This window comes from Solanum verrucosum, unplaced genomic scaffold, assembly GCF_900185275.1.
Source record: "Solanum verrucosum unplaced genomic scaffold, falcon-dt-bn FXZP01000018.1, whole genome shotgun sequence".
Lineage (NCBI taxonomy): Eukaryota > Viridiplantae > Streptophyta > Magnoliopsida > Solanales > Solanaceae > Solanum > Solanum verrucosum.
The window spans coordinates 644,602-672,490 of NW_026020225.1; the positions used below are offsets into that span (position 1 = coordinate 644,602).

A 27,889-nucleotide genomic window follows, 5' to 3' on the forward strand; every position below is an offset into this window, starting at 1 on the left:
ATCAATTAGTTCAATTTTTATCTTTGTTTTATGGTTTTCCCATCCTTTTAAGGGATCTTCACTATATAACTTGTCTAATTTTTCTTGAATTAATTTTAATTTATCTATTGAAAATATTATTAATTCTATATTGTGGGTATTTTCTTTAACATTTTCTAATTTTTGAGTGATTTTTTCACTTCCTTTAATCCATGTGTAGGTTTTCTGTTTTTATTACTTACTCTTTTTGCTCCTATCTTTTGCTTACATGGTGTAGTAAACCACCAATGTGTTTTTGTTATTACATGGGGATATAGTTTTTCTAGAAATGGCATTCCTAAAAGCATATCTTTATTTATAAATTCATAACTATATATATATCTTCTATAGTTAATATTTTATCCCATATTTGTAACTTTATATTTTTTGCTTTATATGTTATCATACTTCCTTCATTATTAAATCCTGTGACTACTATAGGTGTTTTTAGTTTTTCCCATTTTTCATCTGGTAGACAATTATGTTTACACATGTTTGCTTCTGCTCCTGTATCTATCATTGGAGTATAATATCTGTTGTAGTAATTTTCTACTATTATTTTTGCAAGTATATAAATTTTCATAATGCTCTTTTTACTATGATCTTTTTATTTTTATAAGTTATTGTTAATTGTGTATTTTCTAAATTATATGGTTTCATTTCTTCTAACCATTTTATTCCTAATACTATATTATCTTCTTGGTATATTTTAAAGTCTATTAATATTATTATACCTCCTATGATTATTTCTTTTTGGGTTGTTTCTTCTATGTGTAACAATTCTTTTGGTAATTCTGGGCATACTTGTTCTTTATAGGTTATTTCTTCTTCCAATACTAATTCTCTTGGTATATAATTTTCTTCTTGTCCGGTATTTATTATGATGATATGTTTTCTTTGTTCTATTATTCCAGTTATATAGTAGTGATATGGTTCAATTTCTTTTATTCTTTGATATTCTATTGATTTTCTTAAGGGTTGGGACGTATCAATATTTTTATTCTTTTTGATGTACTTATCCTATCACTCACTATTTCTAGATCCTCTTCTATGTCTATTTCTTTGTAACTATAATCATTATTATCTATTACTGTTACAATTTGTTCAAAAGGATTCTCTATTTTTATTTTATTTATCTTATTTTTTGTTGTTATCTTATGTTTTGTTGTTAATACATATAGATTTTTACAGCGGGCTGTAAATATTTTACTTCCTGGGGCTAACTCTAATCCTGACATTTTCCAATATAATATTAATGATTTATCTATATTTCTATCATTTATTGCTACTGAATAATTAGCACTTATTATAAACTTAAATTTTTGGTAGATTAAATTTCCTTTTACTGCGCTTATTATACTTCTTTCTATTGGTTCTACTATTCTGTCATCTGCCAAATATATTTCTATTGGTGTATCTATTCCTTCTCTAAAATAAGCTTTTATTAATATCTCTGTTCCACCTAAGTGCACGTATTTTATTGGTTCTTTAGCTTTAATTTCTTGTATTTCTTTATTTATTATAGGTATTCTTGCTTTTCCTTTGGTATATTTACAATCTATTATGTGTTCTTTTTGGCTCACTACATAGTATTCCTCTTTTTGTCTTTTAAATATATTTCTTATTTATGGTATCTTAAATATTTTTTCTACACTGAAATCTAATTCTTTTCCTTTTATTTGTTCAAATATATTGATATCAAATATTACCTTCTGTTCCGTAGATTCTTCATTTGTATATTCTTCTTTATTTATCATTTGTACGTCTTTTTCAGTCATTATTTTCTTCTATTTCATTTTCAGATATTTCGTTCTCAAACGATTCAAATTCATATATACTATCATCACTATCTGGTTCATAATCTATATAATCTATTTGTGTATATGTTTCATCATTAATTATTATTTCAGATATTTGTTTTTTCTTTGGATTTTTGGGTAATTTACGATCTTTAGCAAAGTGTCCTAGTTTTCCACAATTATAACATGTACATTCCGTTATTTTTTTCTTTGTTCTAAAAGGTCTTTTTGCTTTAGTATTTTTTATGTAATACCTTCTTCTTGGTCTTTTATACCTATATTGAGATTTATATTTTTTACATTTCCCTGATTTTCTATATTTCTTTTTATAATAATTATCATTGCATCCGAATTGAGGTGCTATCTTATCTTTACAACATGCTAGGTTTTTAATTATTGTTTTTTCCATTTTTATGTCTTCTCTATATTTTTCACATATTGCTGAATACCATTTTTGTAGATATCTCATTCTTGCTCCAAGTGTATCTTGTAATCCTGCTTCGTTCCAATCTTTTATTATTTTAGAACTAAATGGTTCTGGTAATTTCATAAAATATAATTTTCTTATTTCTTTTGATTCTTCTGCATTATATGTTCCTTTATAATAATATTCTCTAAATACACATGTATATTCGTCTATGTAGCAAGTATTACATATAGCTAATTTTAGCATTAAATTCCTATGTAACTGTTTTTCTTTATTTTGTTCTTCTACTTCTGTAGTTGTACTACTGAATTCATTTCTTATTGTTATTTCATATTTATTTAATATATCGATTGGTGTAGTCGCACTATCTCCGTCTATTTTCTTATTATTTCTTAATGTTTTTATGCTTTCTTCTGCTAAATTTTGTAACCATAATTTTACCGTTCCTAAAAGTGTTCTTTCTATATATCCTGGTACTTCTGACATTCCAATTTTATTATCTATTAGTTGTTTTGATATATATCCTACCCATAATTGTATTGTTTTATTTATATCCGTTACACAATCTAGATCTAAAAATCCGTTATTGCGGGATGTTGTTGATGGTGTCCATTTTTTGTTTAGTCTCTTATTCCATAAACTATCATATCTGTCAGAATCTTCATAACTAATTGTATAATAATTAGGTCTTAGTGTTTTTGGATTTTTTACTTCTGGTGTACTCGTACTTGCTTCATTTTTAACTTCTTCCGTATTTATTTCTATCTTATTGATTGTTTCGGTTTCTTCTATTTTTTCTATTATTTCTGTATATGTTTCACTTATATCTGAGCCTTGTTCTGAGCAGTTTTCATCTATATCAACATTATCAATTCCTATATCTGGGGTTTCTTTAGTTAGTTGTTCCTTAAATTTTTCTATCTCCATTTTTAAATTTGTTCTATTTCTTTTTCTTTTTGTTTAGCCGCATATAATTCTTTAAGCATAGTTAATTCTTTTTCTAAGGCAATTATTTTATCATTTTTTGCTTCTTCAATCTATTGTATTTCTAATTTTACTTGTTGTTTTATTGTATCTATTTCTTTTTTCCTATCTATTTCTTCATTTTCTCTAGTTATTCGTACCATTGCAGTTAGACTATCTTCTAATCTTACCGTCTCTTTTTCTATCATTAGATATAAATTTTCACCTATTTTTTTATACATTCTTTCTAAATTTGAAGATATTATTTTTATTTTTAATCCTTCTGGATTTTCGTAGGTTGTTTCTTCTGTAGCAAATTCTTCCTTATTCATTTTAAATTATGTTTTAATTTATGCTATATTTTTTGTATAATTGTAATTTAAATATTACTTTTCTTTTTGCTAGCAAAGATTTTTGACATACTCCTGCATATATATTGTATTGTAATCTTTCTTGCTTATGTTTCAACTCTTGTCGTTTTATTATTACTGTCCTTATTAATTCGTATCTATGGTTTTCTCTACTATCCATTTTATATTCCTTTTTTATTACTTAGCTCTGATACCAACTTGGGGGGGGGGGGTCCTGATTCATAAATATATTATGAATTAATTTTGTCATAATACATCTTTTCTAGGGGTATTAATCTTATAATTTCTTTTATGTTTTCTAATATATACTCTATGTATTGTATGTCGTGAGTTTGTTGAAATGCTTCTATGTTTTCTTTAATTAAATTACTTAATAAAGTAATATCTATTATAGTTTGTTGCAATATTCTAAGTATTCTTGATTTATCATTAATCAGTATATTGGATTTCTAAATCACTTAAGTTAAATTTTAACATTTCCATTTCTACTCTATCTAATTCGAATTCATACCATTTCTGGTCCATTAATTCTTTTTCTTCTTCTTCAAATATTTTATTCCATATTATCTTTCTTAGATCAATAACTTAAGTTAATTAGTGTTTGACAATATATAGATCATGCACTTCACTTCCAAAAATGACACATGGCTTGAAAAACCTGTGCCACTTCCACCATGTTATCTATTGGATCGGTGGACAAAGTATACGGCCAAAGAAAAAGCTGATGACATTTCAAATACAAGATCACATGCTAATGATTTGAAATCTTCCACCGTATGGTTCAATAACATTATGATACACTCTCTTGGGCTCTCCAAATGAGTTACTTGGTCTGAGAATCATTATAAATTTGTGTATCAAAGATTGTTGCAACTATGTGAAGATTTTGATGAACTTTATACGAGGTTGATAATGATAATATATGTGACCGTCAAGTTAATGAGTCAAATTTAAATTTGAACTTAAGAGAATAAAATATTACTTTACTTGACCCTCCATGTATGGCTACTAAAGGACGTAGCTAGTTCTTTAAGAATGAAAGGTGGTCTAGAAAGTTATCGGAAGGTTAATAGAAACTCTTCTTAGAAACAAAAAAAGGAAAATCAAAATTACAAAAAAGAGCAAAAGAGTAAGGTAATTTTATACTTGGTCTTTAATTATCAATTGGATTCAGTAATAGAAGCTCTTCTTAGAATCAAAAAAAGGAAAATCAAAATTACAAAAAAGAGAAGAGGAGTAAGGTAATTTTATACTTGGTCTTTAATTATCAATTGGATTCAGTAAATTTATAATTTTGAGGCATATTCATTGACTCATTCACATATTTCGACTATTTAATTGATGTGCAATTTAAGCACTAATGTTGAAGCGAAATCTAAAAGCATAGAAACATCCATGAATATACTTTTCCAGGATTTGATGAGAGAAGCTTCTTATCAATTCCAACGAGGTTTCTAATTAACGATTTGGCTTGAATTTTTAGAGTTTTAAATTATAAAAGATGCATGGAGACAAAATTATGAGTGTAGCTCTTTTTCTTTTTGGAAGAAAATAATTCAATGCATAGTTTTATATCATAATCTTTTGTTCAAAGATATTTGGTTTTCTTTTAGTTCTACTTACAATCTTTATCACAGTTTAAACTAGAAATTTTAGATTTATATTGTTGGTTGTGTTTATTTTTGCCATAAGTTAGTTACTCTTCATGAATTGTCTTGGAATGGAGAGTGGTGCAATAAGTCCCATAAAATATTTAGTGAATGCATAGATATAATTTCTGATGGAGGTGTATAATCATGGTATAAATGGCAGTTTTGTTTCATTAATCTCGTGTTCTAGTTCAAATAGTTGGTGATTTCATCAAAATGTTTGTTTGAGTGGAAAACAATCGACAATTAATTCACCAAAGAAGTAAAAAGAAAGAAAAAAAATTGTCACAAAGAGAAATTAACAGTTTAAGATAACAATTTAAGTCATGTAGCTTGAACTTTGAAAAACAATATACTACAATATAGTACTCCATAACTTTTATTACATGTAAATAGTGACAACATAAAAAGGAGGAATGCTTATAAGATTACATATAATACAAACAAATATGATTAGAGATTCATATAGATATTCATCGTTTACTTTAATGGCTGTTATGGCATCTTATGTAGATGGTTGCATGACCGCTAACACTTCAACAATAACAACATATCCAGTATAGTTCCAAAAGCAAGGGTCTGAGAAGTGGAAATGTACACAGACCTTATCTGAGATTTTGTTATTGATATACCCCTCAGTAGAAATGTATGTCGACATAATATTTCATCCTCTAGAGACTTATATCAACTAAATTAGACTGCTAAGTACTCATACAACTTCTCACTATTAGAGTAAACTATAACTGCTACATTCACATCGCCTAAAATAGCTCAATATTGAACTTGAGCTACAATATTCATACAACTTTCCACTATGGCAGTTGTATTCTTTGTTATTACGTGATAAATTGAACTTATTATTTATGAATTTTCAGGATTTGAGATTAAAGAGAGCCGTGATTTTTGAAACAAACATGAATTGCAACCATGAATTCACATGAGTATCTCCATTATGATTTCTTCGAAAGGTTGTTTTCTCATTTTTTTTAAAGCTCTAGGTTCCACCATTGTGGTGGATTTTGCAGTTTGTGATAATGATGTCGGTTGTGGCTTCTTTAGGGTATAGTTTTTAACTAGTTAAAGTTGTCCCTTATTTATTGGAATAAGTTTATTTTTGTCTTTTAAATATTAATTTAAGGGTTTTTAGTTAATAGTAAAACATATTTGAAGAAGGGATTAAAATCAGTAGTTGCAGATCAATAAAAGTTCATGGCTATCAACAGAGCATAAAACTTCATGAAAGGAAAGTTACGGATATATAACCTTCGGCCAATAAGTTTACCAACATTGCCGAATATTTCGATCTCTTTAAAGAGATTCAAGCTCGATGCTTCATAATTTGCATCAATTCAATAGTGTAACTCTTGAATTGTCCCCTCCATGATAAAACAGTCCAACAATGTCAAATAACTCAAAAAATTCCGAATTAGTTGAAGAGCCCAAAGCTCTACCAAAAGAACAACTTCATTCAATATAAAATTACTCTCTTTTATAGTGAATTAGTTGAAAATTTAGAATATTTTTCTATCTCAACACTCTCTTTCACTACCAACCCATGGACTCAAAGAAGACAAGAACGTCTTCTCAAGGGTCGTGATATATAGACGATTTGCTTGTATGATAAAAGAATAAGATCATCAAACAAATTGTAGGTCTGGGGTGTTGGCTTCAAGAGAGATAACACAACAGTACCATTTAAGATTTACACAAATAGAGATCTCATCACACAACTTACAAGATATGTATGTTGAGGTCGAATACATAGTTAGTCCATCAAATTTATCGAAATTTATTTTTACATTTAGACACCTTGATTGTGACTACGACCTATTGGCCAGATATTCTCTATAAAAAAATGTAGAAAAACCTTTGCATAAAAAATAACAATTTTTTAGGCAAATTATAAAAGGAAATTACGATGCATAAATTGAGATCTACTATTCCCTCCATCTCAATTTATGCATCTTACTTTCCTTTTATAACCGGTCTAAAAAGGAATGCTACACAAAAGTTGTATTTAATATTTTGTTGTTGTTGATATCTCCATTAAAATATTAAGAGTGTAAAGTAAATTACTTCTACTAGTTAATCGATGTGGTTACCATTATTTTTCCCCCTCTTTTACACCTAATTTCAGGAGGGATTCCAATTGAATTTCTTTTGTGAAAAATCATGTTGTACAAATAAGGTAAGACTTATTTTTCTATACATGTAAATAAACTAATGAATCCCTTCATATGAGTGAAGTTTTTAGTGCACATGACTGATAAAGGGTGCTAACCCAACCACCCAAACTTGTACGTTAAATACCTAAGAAATTTTTAAGTTTTATATACTAAAACTATTTAAAAAATTGTTGAATAAGTAGGTCGTCACTTATAAGGACTAGTTCTGGAAACGTGCATTGCATGTTTATCCCAAGATACTTCATATAAATTTTGATTGCAAATAACATATTTTATGTCCTTCAAATCAATTGATATTTACTAAAACAAATCCATAATTTTTACAATAGAAAAGCGTATCTTTTCCTTATAAAAAGGATACATCCTTCATCATAAAATTGACTAAAAGTACATAAATTCAAATGACTCACTGCTATATAAATACAATAATCAAATATAAATTCCCAATAATAGCAACAAAAAAACAATAGAGAGTTGTACATAACATCAAACAAGAAACATAAACATTAAACAAAACTAATAAAAATAGATAAGAGAAGAGACCATAGAAATTTTCTCATTTTTTAAAATTATTTTAAGTGTATATAGTATTGTGTCAAATGTCACTATTTATAGGATAGGATTGAGGAACACAAAGAGTTGTCATGAATATGACCAGTATTTTAAAATGCGGGGGGCGTGAGGCGCGGCATTTTACTTAGCATAAGGCGAGACGTAAGCCTCGAGACATGGGGTGTAAGCCCTATGGATCTTTTAAGGTTTTAATTTTACAATATAGTATAATCATATAATAACACAAAATTATAAAAATACATTAATAGTTTGAAATAATTATAAACATGATTAAGGAAACTGATAGAAAATAAATTCTCTAACATTATTATACAAGTATAAATAATTTAATATCTTAATTTTCTAATAATAAAAGAAGAATTATTTCTAAAAATGTATTTTATCATACTATACAATTTACCCCCCCCCCCCCGCCCCCCCCAAAAAAATTAATTAATTAATAATACTTACTAGTATTATATTAAAAACATCACTCTATCATGAATAAAAATAAAACTACTTTCAAATAGCTAAATAAAATATGATAATTTTGAGACATATGACAAAAACATGAAGACCAATGATAAGTGAAAAAGTAAAATTTCGCTATGTATTTTTAAAGGAAATGTTACGTAGTATATAATCATTCTCACAGTGTTATCAAATAGTAAAGATGTGATACTACAACTTGTTATTTGAATTACTCTCAATATTCTTATCTCTATAGATTTAAAAACTATTAAGTATCATTCATTTATTCAAGATTTATGAGGATCAACAATGTTAACTAAAAAAATTATCACATAATTTGTGTAAGATCTGTTAAGCGAGCACTGAGTGTTGGGCGTTGGGCGTGCTTAGGGCGTATAATTGGGCGCTTAGAGTGTAAGTCTTACAAAACTATGCCCCACACTTGAGGCTTGAGGCGATATGCTGGAGCCCACCCCAGGGCGAGTCCCAACAGAGTCTTTTAAAATACTGAATATGACATTAATCCATTTAATATTATGGATGAGGGGTGGGAGTAGAAAATCATAACGAATATAATTAGTGGGAGATACATATATTTACATCATAGAGAGTTAGTGGTTATAAAATTTATGTAAATGTAATTCTCATTGACACAAACATTTATATAAAAGAATATGATATAGATCTGTATGATTTTTTTTTTTTGAATGGCAAATTTAACCATTCATATTCCCAATTGCAAGAAGAACAAAACAAAAAATTCATAATTCTACTACAGTATGAAATTAATACAAAGAATACATATTCAAGAGACTTTATGGTGATTGATTCATGTACTAATATGATGATTTACTATTTACTATTTAATATTTAATATTTAATTTATTAAATAACTTATAAGATTTAACTAAACTAACATATCATCATAGATTAACCTGCATTAATAGTGTAAACAGTATTTATACTACTAGTATATATATGTTAAATCAGTTTCAAAATCACTAATAGAGCAAAATGCGTAAGGATTCATGTTTGTAGAAAATCATTTAAAATGTGATAAAGCAATATAGCAAAATCTCAATATTTAGTCTAGTTTTATACCCTCTTATACTAAAATATGACATATACAATGAGAAAAACACAACATTGTTTGTTTTCGGTTAACAACAAACAAGAAATGACAACTGCCATTAGCACCGGTGGAGACGTCTGAGACATGCTTCTTCATTTTATACAAATTTTATCCAATAAACATCCAAAACGGATGTCAAGATTCATCTTCGATCCATGCATTCCGAGTTCAGAAAGTTGAAGAATAGCAAACAAGTTAAGAAAGCATACCAATGATATTTCACATGACTATTAAATATTTGTAAACAATGCATAAAGGAAAATCAAGAAATAGATATAATACAATGATTTCACAGAAGATTTGAGAGTATCGTCATTATGATTTCATCGGGAAGCTGGGATGGAAATTAGGCATCGATTTTTGAAGCTTTAGTTTCTGTCATTGTTGCTCTGCAGATTTTGCAAACGGAAGGATGACGGCCACTGATGGTTATTTAGGGTTTTATATTTTGAGAGGTTTTACCCAAAAATATCCCTAGAGGTAGTATTTTTTCTTTTAGTCCCTAGTAAAACACCTTTAATCCAATTACCTAGAAACTAACGGTGACTATTAAAAAGTGTAAGAATCGATCATTTTTGGATTGATCGATTCAGTCAATTTGATCTAAGCTTAAAATGCTTAGGATAATATGTAAAGGACAAAATAGGTCTTTGGAGCAATTTGTCCACATATGGCAAGGAACTTCCCAAAACGGGCAAAGTTTGTCAATTGTTTGCTAGGTGAGACAGAGGAGGCACAACAACAGGAAAAACAAGTGGTTATCTTAATCAACTATGTGTTTTGAACAAACAACAAGTTGATGCACTTCAAATTGATTCGTGGAGGGCGACGTCTCAAACTGGTGGGGGTGGTCTCAAACGAGCTTTGATTTACCTGGAAAATAATTGAGTCACATAAGTATGAATGACGTGACTTTAGTTTCAAGAACGTCTCACATACTATCATGGACTTTCCAAAATCAAAACAGATTTGGATTTAATTCATCTCGCTGATTAAAAGCGATTTTATCATAAATACTAAGTCAATGCTTGAATGACTCGATGATATCATAAATAACACATGGCAACCCTCTTATAGTGCTAATGTCATAATTTCTAACATTTCTATATATTATATGGCATATATGTAAAGAATGAAGTAGAAATTCGATTGAGTGAAAATGCTTACTTTTAAATCTTATATCTTAACACATTAGAGATAATGCTAACAAACTTGATAAAGTATATTCTAGGAAAATCTCTAATTTCAAAGAATCCAAACTAATAACTTGGTGTTCTCCTTGGGTACGAAAGCATAAATTGAATACGATGTAATGTCAAGACTCAAACTGGTGATGCTGCTTTTGGAGGAATCTTTATAGATGATCAAGACAAGTGGTTCTTGGGATACTCAAGTAAGATGAAACCTACTTCAAATCTCACAACAAATTTATGGAGTCTCAAACAAGGGTTGAAATTAGTAAAATAAATAGAGTATAAAGATCTAGAATTGGAGAAAGATTCTCTACTTGTTGTCAAACTTATCTAAGAGGAGGACTACAATCTCATCCTCTTGGTTTTTTTTTTAAGATTATAAATATCTACTGGAGATCAATAAAGCACCATTTCTCATATTTGGAGGGAGGTAAACTAATGTACAGATCCTTTTTTTAGAAAATGAAGACACAAGCACGAGGAAGATATGATAGTTTGGGAAACACTGCTAAAAAAAATGGAATTCTTTCTCCTTGTTGATTTCAATCATGTAGAATTTGAAAGATTTTAAGTAGTTTATTAGTTTTTCCACTGTACCCAAAAAAGAAGGAAACATTGACCAATTCTTTTTTTTTTGGCTTATATCACATAGTTTTCGGGGTGATGTTATGTACTTATAAAAGGTTTCTGTTTATGTAAATAAATTAATGATTCCCTTTACATGAGAGAAATTTTTTAGAGTAGCAGCAAAAGTGGACAAAAAATTAATTTAAGTTGAAAGTTCAAAATTTCAAGTGTGATTTTCTTGAATTTGATTGTTAGAATTCATATCATGACCACCATAAATATGGTTATGATGCTAAGTGCAAATCAACATATGGACACACATGTGAAGTATCCTCGTATGGTTCAATATCCATATGACAATTGAAATGAAATTTTTAAGATAAATTAATATAATTTAAAAGGAATCACAAAAAGTTGGTAATATCAGTTAGGTTCACTATCGATAACAAAGTATATATACATGAGAAAATATTTTCAAGTAAGGGAGTCTTCTTAAAGTCAAGGAGCAAGGGTGACAAAGTTAGGTGCTGGGTAGCACAACACATCTGCTTCGAGTACATAGGCGAGTAGGGGTTCTAACCTGGCCACCCAACGATGTACATTACACATAAAAAAAGTAACTATAAAAAAGGCTTATACAAGTAAGTTACTCATATGGTAATTATAGATATTTATGAAGAGTATCTATTCTTTTTAAGATCTCCTTTCTTGCTTGGAGGCTATACAAAGGAAAACTACCTTTTAATGAAATCATTAAAATGTAATGTTATTGTTGTAGTGACCTAACATATTCCATTCAACACACATTTACACAAGGGAAGGCTGCAACTCATATGTGGAATTACATGGGTACCTCCTTCGACATTATTCTTCGGCTTGGTCCTATCAGAAGAATTTTCAATAATTGGTGGAGTGTTAGGACCAAAGGCAGTGTTCATGATCTGGTCATTCAAAATGCTCCCATATTTATTAGTTGGGATATCTTGAAATAGTGGAAAGGTTCAGTCCTAGTTGATGTGTGGAGAAGGGAATCAACAGTTTCACGATTGAAATGAATTCCTTGGTAATCACTAACATGTTGAAAAACATGAATTCCTTGTCAATATGTCCTCTACTAATGAAAATGAAACCTATTTCTCCTCTTGGCACTCTCTTCCTGAAGAGGTCAAATGCTTAATTTGGCTAGATAAGTAGCAAGTACCTTCCATGAGGAAAAAAAATATGAAAATGTAATATTTGTTTTGTAGACTAAGAATTGATTTGATTTTTTTTATAGAGAAGGGGATTGTATAGGCTACTCCTTCCCCACTCTTTTTCTGAAACTTTTTATGATGTAATCTGTTGGTTAGAGGTATAGTCCATGTCCCCCTAACAACTATAACTTTTTGCATTAATCGACATGGTTGGGGTCAAGACTAACCCCCCACACCAAAGGAATCACAACCTGAGATGATGGCTTAAAAATAATAATATGTTACAAATATTATCTAACATGTCATCATAGACATTAATAGCATAAACAACCAAAAAGGAGGATTCAGATTTATTAAAGATCTTTGAAAATGTAATAAAACAAATCAATATTTATTCACGCTTAATATCACTCTTATACTAAAATACAACAAATACAATGAGAATAATACAACATTGTATGTCTCCTATAAACACCAAAAATGAATGGCAACTACAATTAGCACCTATATATGGAGACATCTCAGATATGCTCCTACATTTTATACAAATTCATTCAATATATATCCATAACAGATATATCAAGCTTCATCGTCGATCTATGTAGTACGAGTTTAGATTGCTCATATACACATAAGCTTCGACTTTCTAAAAGTTTACGAATACCAAACAAGTTAATGAAGTAAATCAATGATTTTTTACATGACTGGTTAAATTTATAACACTAAAATGTGTCACATGCTCTGGCCTCCATTAGCATGTAACAAACATCAAATCTAATTGAATGAAAATTATTTTTTTGGGCATATGGATATATAGTGAAGTAAAAAAGTTTGTTGACATTGCAAGCTTCAACAAACTTTAATAATTAGTAAAGCAGATCTGCGTCTCAGTAAAAATAATAAATACCATACTAATTGAGCATTCTTCAATTAAAATTAATAATAAATATCATATTCTTTACACATTGTCCATTCAAATTAATAGAGTCCTATCTAATAGGATTCAGTCCAAGTCTTTTTCTCCTCATCGGACATGGTAATTATCTTCATCATAATGACTATTGCAGCTTTGTTTCTCAATCTCGTGTCTCATTCAAACTTTTTGTGCTTTTATCATAATATTTGTCAGAGTGAAACAAGAATTGACCATTAATTCACCAAAGAAGTGAAAGAAAATGACTGTCAAAAAGAGAATTAGCATATACAAACACATTGAAAATAATGATAATTGTATATTCATCATGTAACTCATCAAACTCATTGAAAGTAACGATGATTTTATATTCATCGTGTAACGCATTGAGTACATTGAAAATAACGACAATTTTATTACTATTCATCATGTAACTCATCAAACACATTGAAAACAGTGACAATTTTATATTTATCATGTAACTCATCCAGCACATTGAAAATAATGATAATTTTGTATAATATTCATCATGTAGTCCATCAAGCACATTGAAAATAACAATAATTTTATATTCATCATGTAACTCATCAAGCATATTGAAAATAATGACAATTTTATATATATCATGTAACTCATCAAGCACATCAAAAATAACGATTATTGTATATTCATCAAGCAACTTATCAAATACATTGAAAATAAAGATAATTTTGCATTCATCATGTAATTCATTGTACACATTGAAAATAATGGAATTTCATATTCATCATGTAACTCATCAAGCACATTGAAAATAACAAAATTTTATATTCATTATGTAACTCATCAAGCATATTGAAAGTAACGATAATTTTATAGTCATCATGTAATCATCAAGAACATTAAAATTAACGATAATTATATATTCATTTTTAACTGACTAAGCACATTAAAAATAACGACAATTTTATATTCATCATGAAACTCAGCAAACCCATAAAAAATAACGATATTTTTTTTATAGCAAATTAGACTCCAAGTAATTTCTGTCAATATTTTACATATTCTAATCCAAATACTTAATGAACTCCAATCTACGGCAAAAGAACGTTACTACTATAATGAAATATTTTTACAAAAAACATATCAAATAATATAATAAGAATAATTTTCTTCGTAGAACATTTGGTCGTCATAGAGAAATGTTGATATAGAAGAGGTAGAACGAGCCCGAACTTTCAGCCTTATTTCTTGCCGTATCTTCAGCCAGTTGCACCAAGTCCTTGGATCCCAAAATAGAAGCATTAGCACCTCAAAAGAAAAGCTTGGTCTCCTAAATCCCTGATTGGTGTATTTGCAACTAGCTAAAATGATCTGGAAAACTAGAAAAGTTTTTGTGCGATATATGCACATCTTCTCTTCATCATCATCTTCCACTCTCTTGTGGAATCCAATCATCCTCATGGTAGCCATGTATCCCCAGGGAAGTTACTATTTAAACTTTCCCTAGTGACCACAAAGGGCCAGAATTTGAAAACGGGACTGAAATTAAGATAGACTTCAATCAGATCTATGCGTCTAACTAGTAGAACCAATAGATCATGTTGAAGCTCCGATCAATCAACCTCTTTTTTCAATATCAAGCCCTAGCTAACAAAAGGATTAAATCGAATCTTCGTTTTGAAACATACCTGAATTGCAAATGAGCAACTTCAATAGTATCAAGGTGACAAGACCAGTCACTAATTGAACTCCTTGGTAGGCCCCTAATAAGCTAGAGAAAAGGGGACCTACTTGTTTTTCAAATAAATCAAGGGATTCATTAGCAAACTGATTTTTTTGGGAAGGGAGATTTTCTTTTTCTTCCATGGAAGATGTGAAAACGGCACAGATGAATGAGGCAAATGAATGGATCCTTAGGGTTTTATAATTGAAACAATTACTAGGATGGTCCCTTTTCAAGATTTTTAGTCAAAATTAACCCGTATTTAAATGATATGTTCATTTTAATCTTTTAAATATAATCATATGCATATTTACTCCCCCATCTTTGATAAACGAATATAAAGGACCTAAAACCAATAATGACTACAAAAAAGCAAGACAAAACCAACCAACTCAGCCGATTTGATCCAAAACTAGGAATTAAAGATGCTCAAGTTTTTTTTTGAAGGTCAAGTAGATTAATGAGACATTTTTGGCTTAAAACTCTAACTTTTGACATAGCAATCAAGGTTTAGTCACAAAAATATATATAATTACAAAATAGTCAATCCTATTGTAAAACTTAAAAGGAATATCTCGCTTACACTTAAATCTACTGAGGTAAATTTTTGTACAAGTAGAGAAATTCCACACCCTGATATAAAAAAATATTAAAGAAAACTAAACAAATGAAAAATGACTTTTAACGGACGGATTAAGTTATTAAAATAGAGAGAGTATATTACATGTGTTTTGTTGTGTAGGATATGATTTCGATAAAAAGAGCAGTTTTGGTGCTAAAACAAATATTTTGATGTCTGAGAAGAAATCTAATTGATGTTGAGAAAAATAATTTGGAGCCTACAGCGACAGAAAAAAATGAGGTAGTATGGTTTCTTGTAAAATCAATCTACCGCTATTGTAACGACCCGCTAGGTCGTTTTGAGACTAGGACTATTTTGACTTTTCTCATAAATTTAAATCGAAAACTTTGGAATATTCGGTAACTACGAGTATCTAGTTGATGAAAATTTTATTAAATAATTAATCTAGTTAATAGTTAGTGGGCCAAGTCAACAGTTCATTTAGTACCCTTTTATATTTGGCCCATGAAATTAAGCTAAGTAAAGAAGGGTTAATAATTTCTTAGTCATAACTAAAAAAATAATAGCAAAAGGGCAGAGAGTAGCGGTTGGCTACGGGGTTACGGTGGCTTCTGGTAAGAACTTCAATTCCTTCAATTTGTACATGTAAATTGTGCAATGCTCCTGTAATAATTTCGTATTTTACAGAAAGTGATCCGATTCGTTTTATATTAATGCTTTTGGGAGGGGTTGGTCACAATGGGTGGAGGAACGGGAAATTTTTTAGCAGTAATTAATGTGATGATTTCTCTTAGGGTGAATATACAGTGAGGTGGTTAAATTTTGTTTGGATTGAAAGAAATGGAAAGTGGAACAAATCTGGAAGGTGATAACGTTCTTTGGACTAGATTAGAAAGAGAAAAATTTTATGTTAATTTTTAAGGGTAATCATTGAACATTGATTAGGTATAATCATTGGAAAATGGGAAATCATTGGCAAACAATATGTCCGCATAGTGGAATCTGTGTAGTTCCATTGGTTATTATTTTGTTTTGTTTCGTGAGTGAGGTTACAGGTGAGTAATTATTTGGTTTAAAATTTAATTATTTTTATATATTTATTACTCTTGAAGTTTTAATAGATGGATATTAGTAACATTTTGGAGGTATTATAGTATATGAATATCACTTGATTCATGATATTTGGAGGAGTTGAGGCTTAATCCTAGGCTTGAAATTTAGCAAATATATTCTAACATATAAATTATATCAAAATTAGGAGCTTGATTACAGATATGAGTGAGTTTTGGGTCTAGGATAGACTTATAATACTATGGGTTTCTATGAACTCGCATGCTTACAAATATTTCATAAATATTGATAGATTGGGAACGTTTTGAAGCTTTGCGAAAGGGGAAGGAAAAATCTTGAGGATTTGTGGCACGTGTTCGACATTCAAGGTATGTTAAGACTTTTAGACAACGTTGGACGACGTTTTCGTAATTTAAAGATTAAAGAATGGAATAGACAATAGGTAAGGGCGAAAGATGGGGGTCTCGTACCAATGATGTGACGGGCATTAGTACGAGTACCGATGTTATAAAAGGATAGTCTATTACTATAGAATGCGGATTTTAATCCGAGAATGCCAAAGCATATCGGCATAAGCTGATATATTATTGACTGATTATTTGTGTGATTGTGCTCTTATTTGAACCCGTATACTTGTGATGGTTGAGGTGGTTATGTATTATGTTGATACTTGATTGATTCAGATGCATTATCATCCCCTTTATTTGAGATTATATTGTGCACATGCATTGACATGAGATTGAGTATAAGTTGGGCACGTGAAGATCGTCCGTGCTGGGGATAGTGAGATGCTAAGATTTTATTTTGGGCACGTGGAGATCGTCCGTGCAAAAATTATTTGATTTTATGATAGTGCATTGAGATTGTCCGCACAGACACGTGGAGATCGTCTGTGTCAGTTTATGGACCTCGCAAGTCCCCCATGGGTCATGAATTCTCGATGTTTTTCCGAGGAGTATCATGTTTATACGGTTGAGAGAGTACTTGGTATTTTGAGGCATATCATTCCATGGTGTCATATTGCATTGCATCTCATGACATTCTTCATATTGATGATTATGTGTTTTATTGGTGGTTGGAAAGTACTTGTTATTTGATTACCTATATTTGATGAAACTTGACTCGTAATTATAATATAGACTTGTATAAATAATTAATAGATTTTGCTTATATGAACTTCCGTCACTACTTCTTCGTTGTCGGTCTATGAGATATATACTGGGTACACGTGGTTTCGTACTCATACTACACTTGTTGCACTCTTTTGTGGTGCAGATTCTATTCTGAGTACAAGTATATCTTGTGGAGCTGTTTGAGTCCGAGCTTGGAGTACTTTGGAGTTGTGGTGAGCTGCTTGGCTGTTCCGTGGCCCACACCTCCCTCTACCTTTTATTTATTCTGTTATTTAGTATTCAGACAGAATATCCATTATGTTTAGATAGTCCATTAGTTTCAGACTTTCATCATATTTAGAGACTCTTGTACTTATGATACCAATTCTTGGGGTGGTATTTTAGCTTTCCGCATTTCATATTTGTAAAGAACTCAATGTTGGAGATTTTTACTTAGTATTTACCTTTTACCTATTAGTTAGTTAATTAGAATTGGTAAATATGTTGGGTTGGCTTACCTATTCGTTGGAAACACAGGTGCCATCACGACTTGTGAATTTGGGTCGTGAAAAATTTGGTATCACAGCCCTAGGTTCACCGGTCTCACGAGTACAAGAGCAATGTCTAGTAGAGTCTTGCGGATTGGTATGATGACGTCCATACCTATCTTCGAGAGGCTATAGGACATTTAGGAAGAAAATCTAGTCTTTCATTCATTATCGTGCACACTTTACCTTGTTGAAATTCTAATCTTGATATCTCATTCTCTCAGATGGTGAGGACTCGTACATCTGCAAGTGGTGATCATGAGCCTATTCCTGCGCTTGCTTCTGGGAGCACTATCCGAGGTAGAGGCAGGGGACGAGGTCGAGGTCTAGGTTGGGGTAGGGGTCGTACTATAGCATCCATGGAAGGACAAGTACCAATAGCTACCCAAGGCCGTGATAGGACAGTACCTCCTGATGCAAATGTTATTCATGGGCATGTACATGATCGTCTCGAGGGGGATGGACCAGCTCCGGCTCCACCCAGTATTATTGCCACCCAATGCTTCAAGATACCTTGGCTCGTATGTTAGGACTTCTAGAGGGGATGGCTCAAGTGGGAACTTTGCCTGTCACCTCTGATGCTTCATAGACCCGTGTTGGAGGTCAGACTCCAGATCCGATGGTTGCTCCAGATTCACAGACTCCCAGGACTCAGCCAACGGCTGCTGTAGATCCCCGTTTAGGTAGTATGGAATTTCCAAGTATAACATCACACTTGGCGAACAGGCCTTCCATGACCATTGATGAACAAAAGATGTTTGGGAGGTTCATACTAATGAATCCTCCGACGTATACTGGTGACTTAACTGAAGATGCATATGAATTTATAGTTAGTTGTCATGAGAGGTTGCATAATCTTGGATTAGTTGAGTCTCATGGAGTTGACTACACAGCGTTTCAGATGACTGGCTCAGCCAAGCGGTGGTGGAGGGATTATATTAGTAGTAGTCCAGTTGGATCCCCTCCACTATCATGGACTCAGTTTACTCAGGTATTTCTAACCAAGTTTGTTCCACGCAGAGAGAGGGAGCGTAAGAGGACAGAGTTCGAGGGTTTGCAAAAAGATGGTATGTTAGTCGTAGAGTATGAGGGTAAATTCCATGCCTTGGCTAGGCATGCTTCGATGATACTTCCCACAGAGGCATAGAGAGTGAGAAGGTTTGTTAAGGGTCTGATTATTCTGATTCGTCTGGGAGTTTCTCAGGTTGCTACTTCTGGTGTTCCGTTCCAGAAGGTGGTAGATGTTGCTAAGGAGTTGGAAATGATTCGACATGAGGGATTTGAGCAGCGTGAGGGCAAGAGGACCCGTCATTTAGGTGATTATGATCGGGCTCCGCCTATGAGTCGAGGTTACTTAGGGAGAGGTTATCACTCTCAGTCTAGCAGACCCATTCATGCTGCTATACCAGCATTTGAGGCTAGTTACACTGGGCATAGTTCTTCGAGTTCGTAGATTGTGATATGATTCTTGGTATGGATTGGTTATCTCCTTATCACACAATTTTAAACTGTCATGCTAAGACAGTTACATTAGCTATTCCTGGAATTCCTATAGTAGAATGGAGAGGTTCTTTTAGTCACCCTCCTAAAGGGGTGATATCATTTCTTAAGGCTCGTCACTTGGTAGAGAGAGGATGTTTGGCGTATTTGACGCACAATCGAGATACTAGTGTTGAGACTCCTATGCTTGAGTCTATTTCGGTGGTAAGTGAATTTTCGGAGGTATTTTCGACAGACTTACCATGTATTCCACCTGATCGTGATATTGATTTTTGTATTGACATAGAGCCAATAAATCAGCCTATTTCCATTTCTCCTTATCGTATGGCATCGGCTGAATTGAAGGAATTGAAGGAGCAGTTGAAGGATTTGTTGAGCAAGGGTTTTATTAGACCAAGTGTATCTCCTTAGGGTGCTCCAGTGTTATTTGTGAAGAAGAAGGATGGATCTATGCGTATGTGTATTGACTATCGGCAGTTAGACAAGGTAACCATCAGAAATAAGTACCCGATACCTTGTATTGATGATTTATTTGATCAGTTGCATGGTGTTTCTATTTTCTCCAAGATTGACTTGAGATCCGGCTACCATCAGTTGAAGGTTAGGGCGGAGGATATCCCTAAGACAGCTTTTCGAACACGTTATGGCCATTTCGAATTTTTGGTGATGTTTTTCGGATTGACCAATGCCCCAACAACTTTTATGGACTTGATGAACAGAGTGTTCATACCATACTTGGAATCCTTTGTTATTGTCTTCATAGATGATATATTGATATACTCCCGTAGTAAGGAGGAACATGAGCATCATTTGAGGATTGTGTTTGGGATTCTGAAGGGGAAGAAGCTTTATGCAAAGTTTTCACAGTGTGAGTTTTGGCTTAGTTCAGTAGCATTCTTGGGACATGTAGTGTCCAAAGAAGGTATTATGGTGGATCCTAAGAAGATTGAGGCACTTCGAGATTGGGTCAGACCTGCTTCAATTACTGAGATTCGAAGTTTCTTAGGCCTTGCAGGTTATTATCGACGGTTTGTAGAGGGGTTCTCATCCATTGCATCCCCATTAACTAGAATAACCCAAAAAGAAGTGGTTTTCCAGTAGTCTGATGAATGTGGGGTGAGTTTTCAAAAGCTCAATACTTTATTGACTACTGCTTCGATTTTGACCCTACTCGTGGAGGGAGAGGGTTTTGTTGTATATTATGATGCTTCTCGAATCGGTCTTGGTTGGGTATTGATGCAAAAGGGGAAGGTGATAGCTTATGCTTCGAGGCAGTTGAAGGTTCATGAGAAGAACTATACAATTCATGATTTGGAGTTGGCGGCTGTTGTGTTTGCATTGAAAATTTGGAGGCATTATCTTTATGGTGTGCATTGTGAGGTGTTCACGGATCATCGTAGTCTCCAGTATATATTCAACCAGAGAGATCTCAATTTGAGGCAGCGGAGATGGTTGGAATTGCTCAAAGACTATGACATGACTATTCTTTATCATCTAGGCAAGGCAAATGTGGTAGCAGATGCCTTGAGTCGAAAGGCGGTAAGTATGGGTAGTCTAACAATGTTATAGGTTGACGAGCGTCCTTTAGCTAGGGATGTCCAATCCTTGGCCAATAGCTTTGTGAGGCTTGATATTTCAGAATCTGGTAAGGTTTTGGCTTATACGGAGGCTAGGTCATCCTTTATGGAGCAGATTCGAACTCAACAGTTTATTGATGGTGATTTATGTAAGATTCGGGACAAGGTGTCAAAAGGAAAAGCCAAAGGTGCAATTATTGATAGTGAGGGAGTTTTGAGGATAAAACGTCGTATATGTGTTCCTCGGACAGGTGATTTGACTAGACTTTTCATGGAAGAGGCACATAGTTCGAGGTACTCTATTCATCCTGGGGCTACTAAGATGTATCGTGACTTGAAACAACATTATTGGTTGTGTCTTATGAAGAGGGACATAGTTGATTTTGTATATCAGTGTTTGAATTGTCAGCAAGTGAAGTATCAACACCAAAAGCCTGGAGGTGCAACCTAAAGGATGCCCATACCTGAGTGGAAGTGGGAACGCATTGCTATGGACTTTGTGGTAGGGTTGCGACGTACCTTGCGTAAGTTTGATGCTATATGTGTCGTCGTGGATCGACTCACTAAGTCTGCACACTTTGTACCAGTTCAGACTACCTATAATTCAGAGAAGTTAACCAAGATCTATATTCGAGAGATTGTTCGCTTGCATGGGGTTCCCATTTCTATTATTTCAGATCGTGGCACTCAATTTCCATCTCATATTTGGCGGTCTATGCAGAAAGAATTGGGCACTCGGGTGGATCTTAGCACAGCCTTTCACCCTCAGACTGATGGTCAGTCTGAACGGACTATTCAGGTTCTTGAGGACACGTTGCGGGTGTGTGTGATCGACTTTGGTAGTCACTGGGATCAATTTTTTCCTTTAGCGGAGTTTGCTTACAATAATAGTTACCACTCGAGCATTGAGATGGAACCATTTGAGGCTTTGTATGGTAGGAGATGTGGATCTCTAATTGGTTGGTTTGATGCATTTGAGGCTAGACCGTGGGGTACAGATTTGTTGACGGAGTCCTTGGACAAGGTCAAGTTGATCCAAGATAGACTTCTCATGGCTCAGAGTAGGCAAAAGAGTTATATAGATTGGAAGGTTCACGATATAAAGTTCATGGTGGAAGAGCGGGTTCTATTGAAGGCTTCACCCATGAAGGGTGTGATTAGATTTGGAAAGAAAGGCAAGTTGAGCCCAAGGTATATTGGCCTATTCGAGATTGTGGAGCGTATTGGTGAGGTGGCGTATCAGTTGGCTTTGCCACCTGGTTTGTCGGGTGTTCATCCCATATTTCATATTTTGATGTTGAAAAAGTATCATCAGGGTGGTGCCCATGTGATTCAATGGGATTCAGTGTTACTTGATCAGAATTTGACTTTTGAGGAGGAGCCGATAACCATTTTGCATAGGCAAATTCGAATGTTGAGGTCGAAAGAGATTGCTTCAGTAAAGGTTCAATGGAAGCATCGTCCAGTGGAAGAGGCTACATGGGAGACCGAGTCAGACATGAGGAGTAAATACCCTCAGCTTTTTGAGCGTTTAGGTGCGTTCTATTCATTTACCGTTCGAAGATGAACGTTTTTTTAAGTGGTAGATGATGTAATGACCCGCTAGGTCATTTTGAGAACTAGGACTAATTTGACTCTTCTCATAAATTTAAATCGGAAACTTTGCAATATTCGGTAATTACGAGTATCTAGTTGCTGAAAATTTTATTAAATAATTAATCTAGTTAATAGTTAGTGGGCCAATTCAACAGTTCATTTAGTACCCTTTTATATTTGGCCCATGAAATTAAGCTAAGTAAAGAAGGGTTAATAACTTCTTTGTCATAACTAAAAAAATAATAGCAAAAGGGCAGAGAGCAGTGGTTGGCTGCGGGGTTACGGTGGTTTCTGGTAAGAACTTCAATTCCTTCAATTTGTACATGTAAATTGTGGAATGCTCCTGTAATAATTTCATATTTTACAGAAAGTGATCCGATTCGTTTTATATTAATGCTTTTGGGAGGGGTTGGTCACAATGGGTGGAGGAACGGGAGATTTTTTAGCAGTAATTAATGTGATGATTTCTCTTAGGGTGAATATACAGTGAGGTGGTTAAATTTTGTTTGGATTGAAAGAAATGGAAAGTGGAACAAATCTGGAGGTGATAATGTTCTTTGGACTAGATTAGAAAGAGAAATTTTTTATGTTAATTTTAAAGGGTAATCATTGAACAATGATTAGGTATAATCATTGGAAAATGGGAAATCATTGGCAAACAATATGTTTGCATAGTGGAATCTGTGTAGTTCTATTTGTTATTATTTTGTTTTGTTTCGTGGGTGAGGTTACAGGTGAGTAATTATTTGGTTTAAAATTTAATTATTTTTATATAGTTATTAATCTTGAAGTTTTAATAGATGGATATAAGTAACACATTTTGATGGTATTATAGTATATGAATATCACTGTATTTATGATATTTGGAGGAGTTAAGGCTTAATCCTAGGCTTGAAATTTAGCAAATATATTTTGACATATAAATTATATCAAAATTAGGAGCTTGATTAGAGATATGAGTGAGTTTTGGGTCTAGGATAAACTTATAATAATATGGGTTTCTATGAACTCGCATGCTTACAAATATTTCATAATTGATAGATTGGGAACATTCTGAAGCTTTGCGAAAGGGGAAGGAAAAATCTTGAGGTTTTGTGGCACGTGTTTGACATTCAAGGTATGTTAAGACTTTTAGACTTCGTTAGACGACATTTTCGTAATTTAAAGATTAAAAAATGGAATAGACAATGGGTAAGGGCGAAAGATGGGGGTCTCGTACCAATGATGTGACAGGCATTGGTATGAGTACCGGTGTTATAAAGGGAAAGTTTATTACTATAGAATGCGGATTTTATTCCGATAATGCCAAAGCATATGGGCATTAACTGATATATTATTGACTGATTATTTGTGTGATTGTGTTCTTATTTGAACCTGTATACTTGTGATGGTTGAGGTGGTTATGTATTATGTTGATACTTGATTGATTGAGATGCATTATCATCCCCTTTATTTGAGATTATATTGTGCACATTCATTGACATGAGATTGAGTATGTGGAGATCGTCCGTGCTGGGGATGGTGAGATGCTAAGATTTTATTTTGGGCACGTGGAGATCGTCCGTGAAGAAATTATTTGATTTTATGATAGTGCGTTGAGAATGTCCGCACAGACACGTGGATATAGTCCGTGTCAGTATATGGACCTCGCGAGTCCCCCATGGGTCATGAACTCTCGATGTTTTTCCTAGGAGTATCATGTATATACGGTTGAGAGAGTACTTGGTATTCTGAGGCATATCATTCCATGGTGTCATATTGCATTGCATCTAATGACATTCTTCATTTTGATGATTATGTGTTTTATTGGTGGTTGGAAAGTACTTGTTATTTGATTACCTATATTTGATGAAACTTGACTCGTAAATATAATATAGACTTGTATAAATAGTTAACAGATTTTCCTTATATGAACTCCCTTCACTACTTCTTCGTTGTCGGTCTATGAGATATACTGGGTACACGTGGTTTCGTACTCATACTACACTTGTTGCACTCTTTTGTGGTGCAGATACGATTCTGAGTACGAGTATATCTCGTTGAGCTATTTGAGTCCGAGGTTGGAGTACTTTGGAGTTGTGGTGAGCTGCTTGGCTGTTCCGTGGCCCACACCTCCCTCTACCTTTTATTTATTCTGTTAGTTAGTATTCAGACATAATATCCCTTATGTTTGGATTGTCCTTTAGTTTCAGACTTGCATTATATTTAGAGGCTCTTGTACTTATGACACCAATTCTTGGGGTGGTATTTTAGCTTTCCGCATTTCATATTTGTAAAGAACTCAATGTTGGAGATTTTTACTTAGTATTTACCTTTTACCTCTTAGTTAGTTAATTAGAATTGGTAAATATGTTGGGTTGGCTTACCTATTCGTTGGGAACATAGGTGCCACCACGACTTGTGAATTTGGGTCGTGACAAATTTGGTATCAGAGCCTTACGTTCACCGGTCTCACGAGTACAAGAGCAATGTCTAGTAAAGTCTTGCGGATTGGTATGATAACGTCCATACCTATCTTTGAGAGGCTATAGGACATTTAGGAAAAGTTCTAGTCTTTCATTCATTATCGTGCACACTTTACCTTGTAGAAATTCTAATCTTGATATCTCATTCTCTCAGATGGTGAGGACTCGTACATCTGCAAGTGGTGATCATGAGCCTATTCCTGCGCCTGTTTTTGGGAGCACTATCCGAGGTAGAGGCAGGGGACGAGGTCGAGGTCGAGGTCGGGGTAGGGGTCGTATTGCAGGATCCATGGAAGGACAAGTACCAATAGTTACCCAAGGCCGTGATAGGACAGTACCTCCTGATGCAAATGTTATTCATGGGTATGTATAGGATCGTGTCGAGGGGGATGGACCAGCTCAGGCTCCACCCAGTATTATTTCCACCCAGTGCTTCAAGATACCTTGGCTCGTATGTTAGGACTTCTAGAGGGGATGGCTCAGGAGGGAACTTTTCCTGTCACCTCTGATGCTTCATAGACCCGTGTTGGAGGTCAGACTCCAGATCCGATGGTTGCTCCAGATTCTCAGACTCCCAGGACTCAGCCAGCGGCTGCTGTATCTCCCAGTTTAGATAGTATGTAATTTCTAGGTATAGCATCACACTTGGCGAACAGGCCTTCCATGACCATTGATGAACAAAAGATGTTTGGGAGGTTCAGACTAATGAATCCTCCGACGTATACTGGTGACTTAACTGAGGATGCACATGAATTTATAGTTAGTTGTCATGAGAGGTTGCATAATCTTGGATTAGTTGAGTTTCATGGATTTGACTACACAACGTTTCAGATGACTGGCTCAGCCAAGCGGTGGTGGAGGGATTATATTAGTAGTAGGCCAGCTGGATCCCCTCCACTATCGTAGACTCAGTTTACCTAGGTATTTCTAGCCAAGTTTGTTCAACGCAGTGAGAGTGAGCGTAAAAGGACAGAGTTCGAGGGTTTGCAACAAGATGGTATGTTAGTCGTAGAGTATGAAGGTAAATTCCATGCCTTGGCTGGGCATGCTTCGATGATACTTCCCACAGAGGCTGAGAGAGTGAGAAGGTTTGTTAAGGGTCTGATTATTCCGATTCGTCTGGGAGTTTCTCAGGTTGCTACTTCTGGTGTTCCGTTCCAGAAGGTGGTAGATGTTGCTAAGGATTTGGAGATGATTCGACGTGACGGATTTGAGCTGCGTGAGGGCAAGAGGACCCGTCATTTAGGTGATTATGGTGGGGCTCCGCCTAGGAGTCGAGGTTACTTAGGGAGAGGTTATCACTCTCAATCTAGCAGACCCATTCACGCTGCTATACCAACATCTGAGGTTGGTTACACAGGGCATAATTCTTCGAGTTCGGTGCCTACTTCACTTGGTTCATCTTCTAGCCCTATAGGCCATGGAGGACATTCTGGTCATTCAAATTCCTCTCATCAGCCTACATTTCGTAGGGGTTGTTTTGAGTGTGGTGATATGGGACACTTTGTGAGAGATTGCCCTAAGGCTAGATGTAGTGGATTGCATCAGGGTTTTCAGGCTTTGACTTCCAGGGCTGCATAACCACCAACTAGGGGAGGCGTACAGAGTGGCAGATGTTGTTCTCATTCAGGTAGATGTGGTTCTTCTTCTGGTATAGGTGGTGGTCGTGGAGGTTTACAATTTGAGGGCGGTCGTTCTTACTGTTATGCTTTTCCGGGTAGGCCAGAGGCTTAGGCTTCAGATGTTGTTATCACAAGTATTATTTCGATTTGTCATCGACCAGCTAATGTATTATTTGATCTAGTCTCTACTTATTCGTATGTGTCCATATATTTTGCTTCGAGTTTGGATATAGTATGTAAGTCTTTTGATTTGCCGGTACATGTCTATACTCCTGTCGGGGATTCTGTAGTGGTAGATCGGGTGTATCGATTATGTATAGTTACCTTGATGGGATATGACACTCATGCAGATTTAAAGGTCTTAGATATGGTAGATTTTGATGTGATTCTTGGTATGGATTGATTATCTCCTTATCACGCAATTTTAAATTGTCATGCCAAGACAGGTACATTAGCTATGCCTGGAATTCCTATAGTAGAATGGAGAGGTTCTTTTAGTCACCCTCCTAAAGGGGTGATATCATTTCTTAAGCCTCGTCACTTGGTAGAGAGAGGATGTTTGGCTTATTTGGCGCACATTCGAGATACTAGTGTTGAGACTCCTATGATTGAGTCTATTCCGGTGGTAAGTGAATTTTTGGAGGTATTTTCGACAGATTTACCAGGTATTCCACCT

At 33.8% G+C, this 27,889-nt stretch overlaps 3 pseudogenes; all 3 read left to right on the top strand.

The window, feature by feature from the left end:
• The first annotated feature begins 18,677 nt into the window (after positions 1-18,677).
• LOC125831872 (uncharacterized) lies at positions 18,678-19,906 on the top strand (annotated as a pseudogene).
• Positions 19,907-25,745: 5,839 nt separating this feature from the next.
• LOC125831873 (uncharacterized) lies at positions 25,746-26,497 on the top strand (annotated as a pseudogene).
• A 93-nt stretch (positions 26,498-26,590) lies between these two features.
• Positions 26,591-27,325, top strand: LOC125831875 (uncharacterized; annotated as a pseudogene).
• Positions 27,326-27,889: the final 564 nt, after the last annotated feature.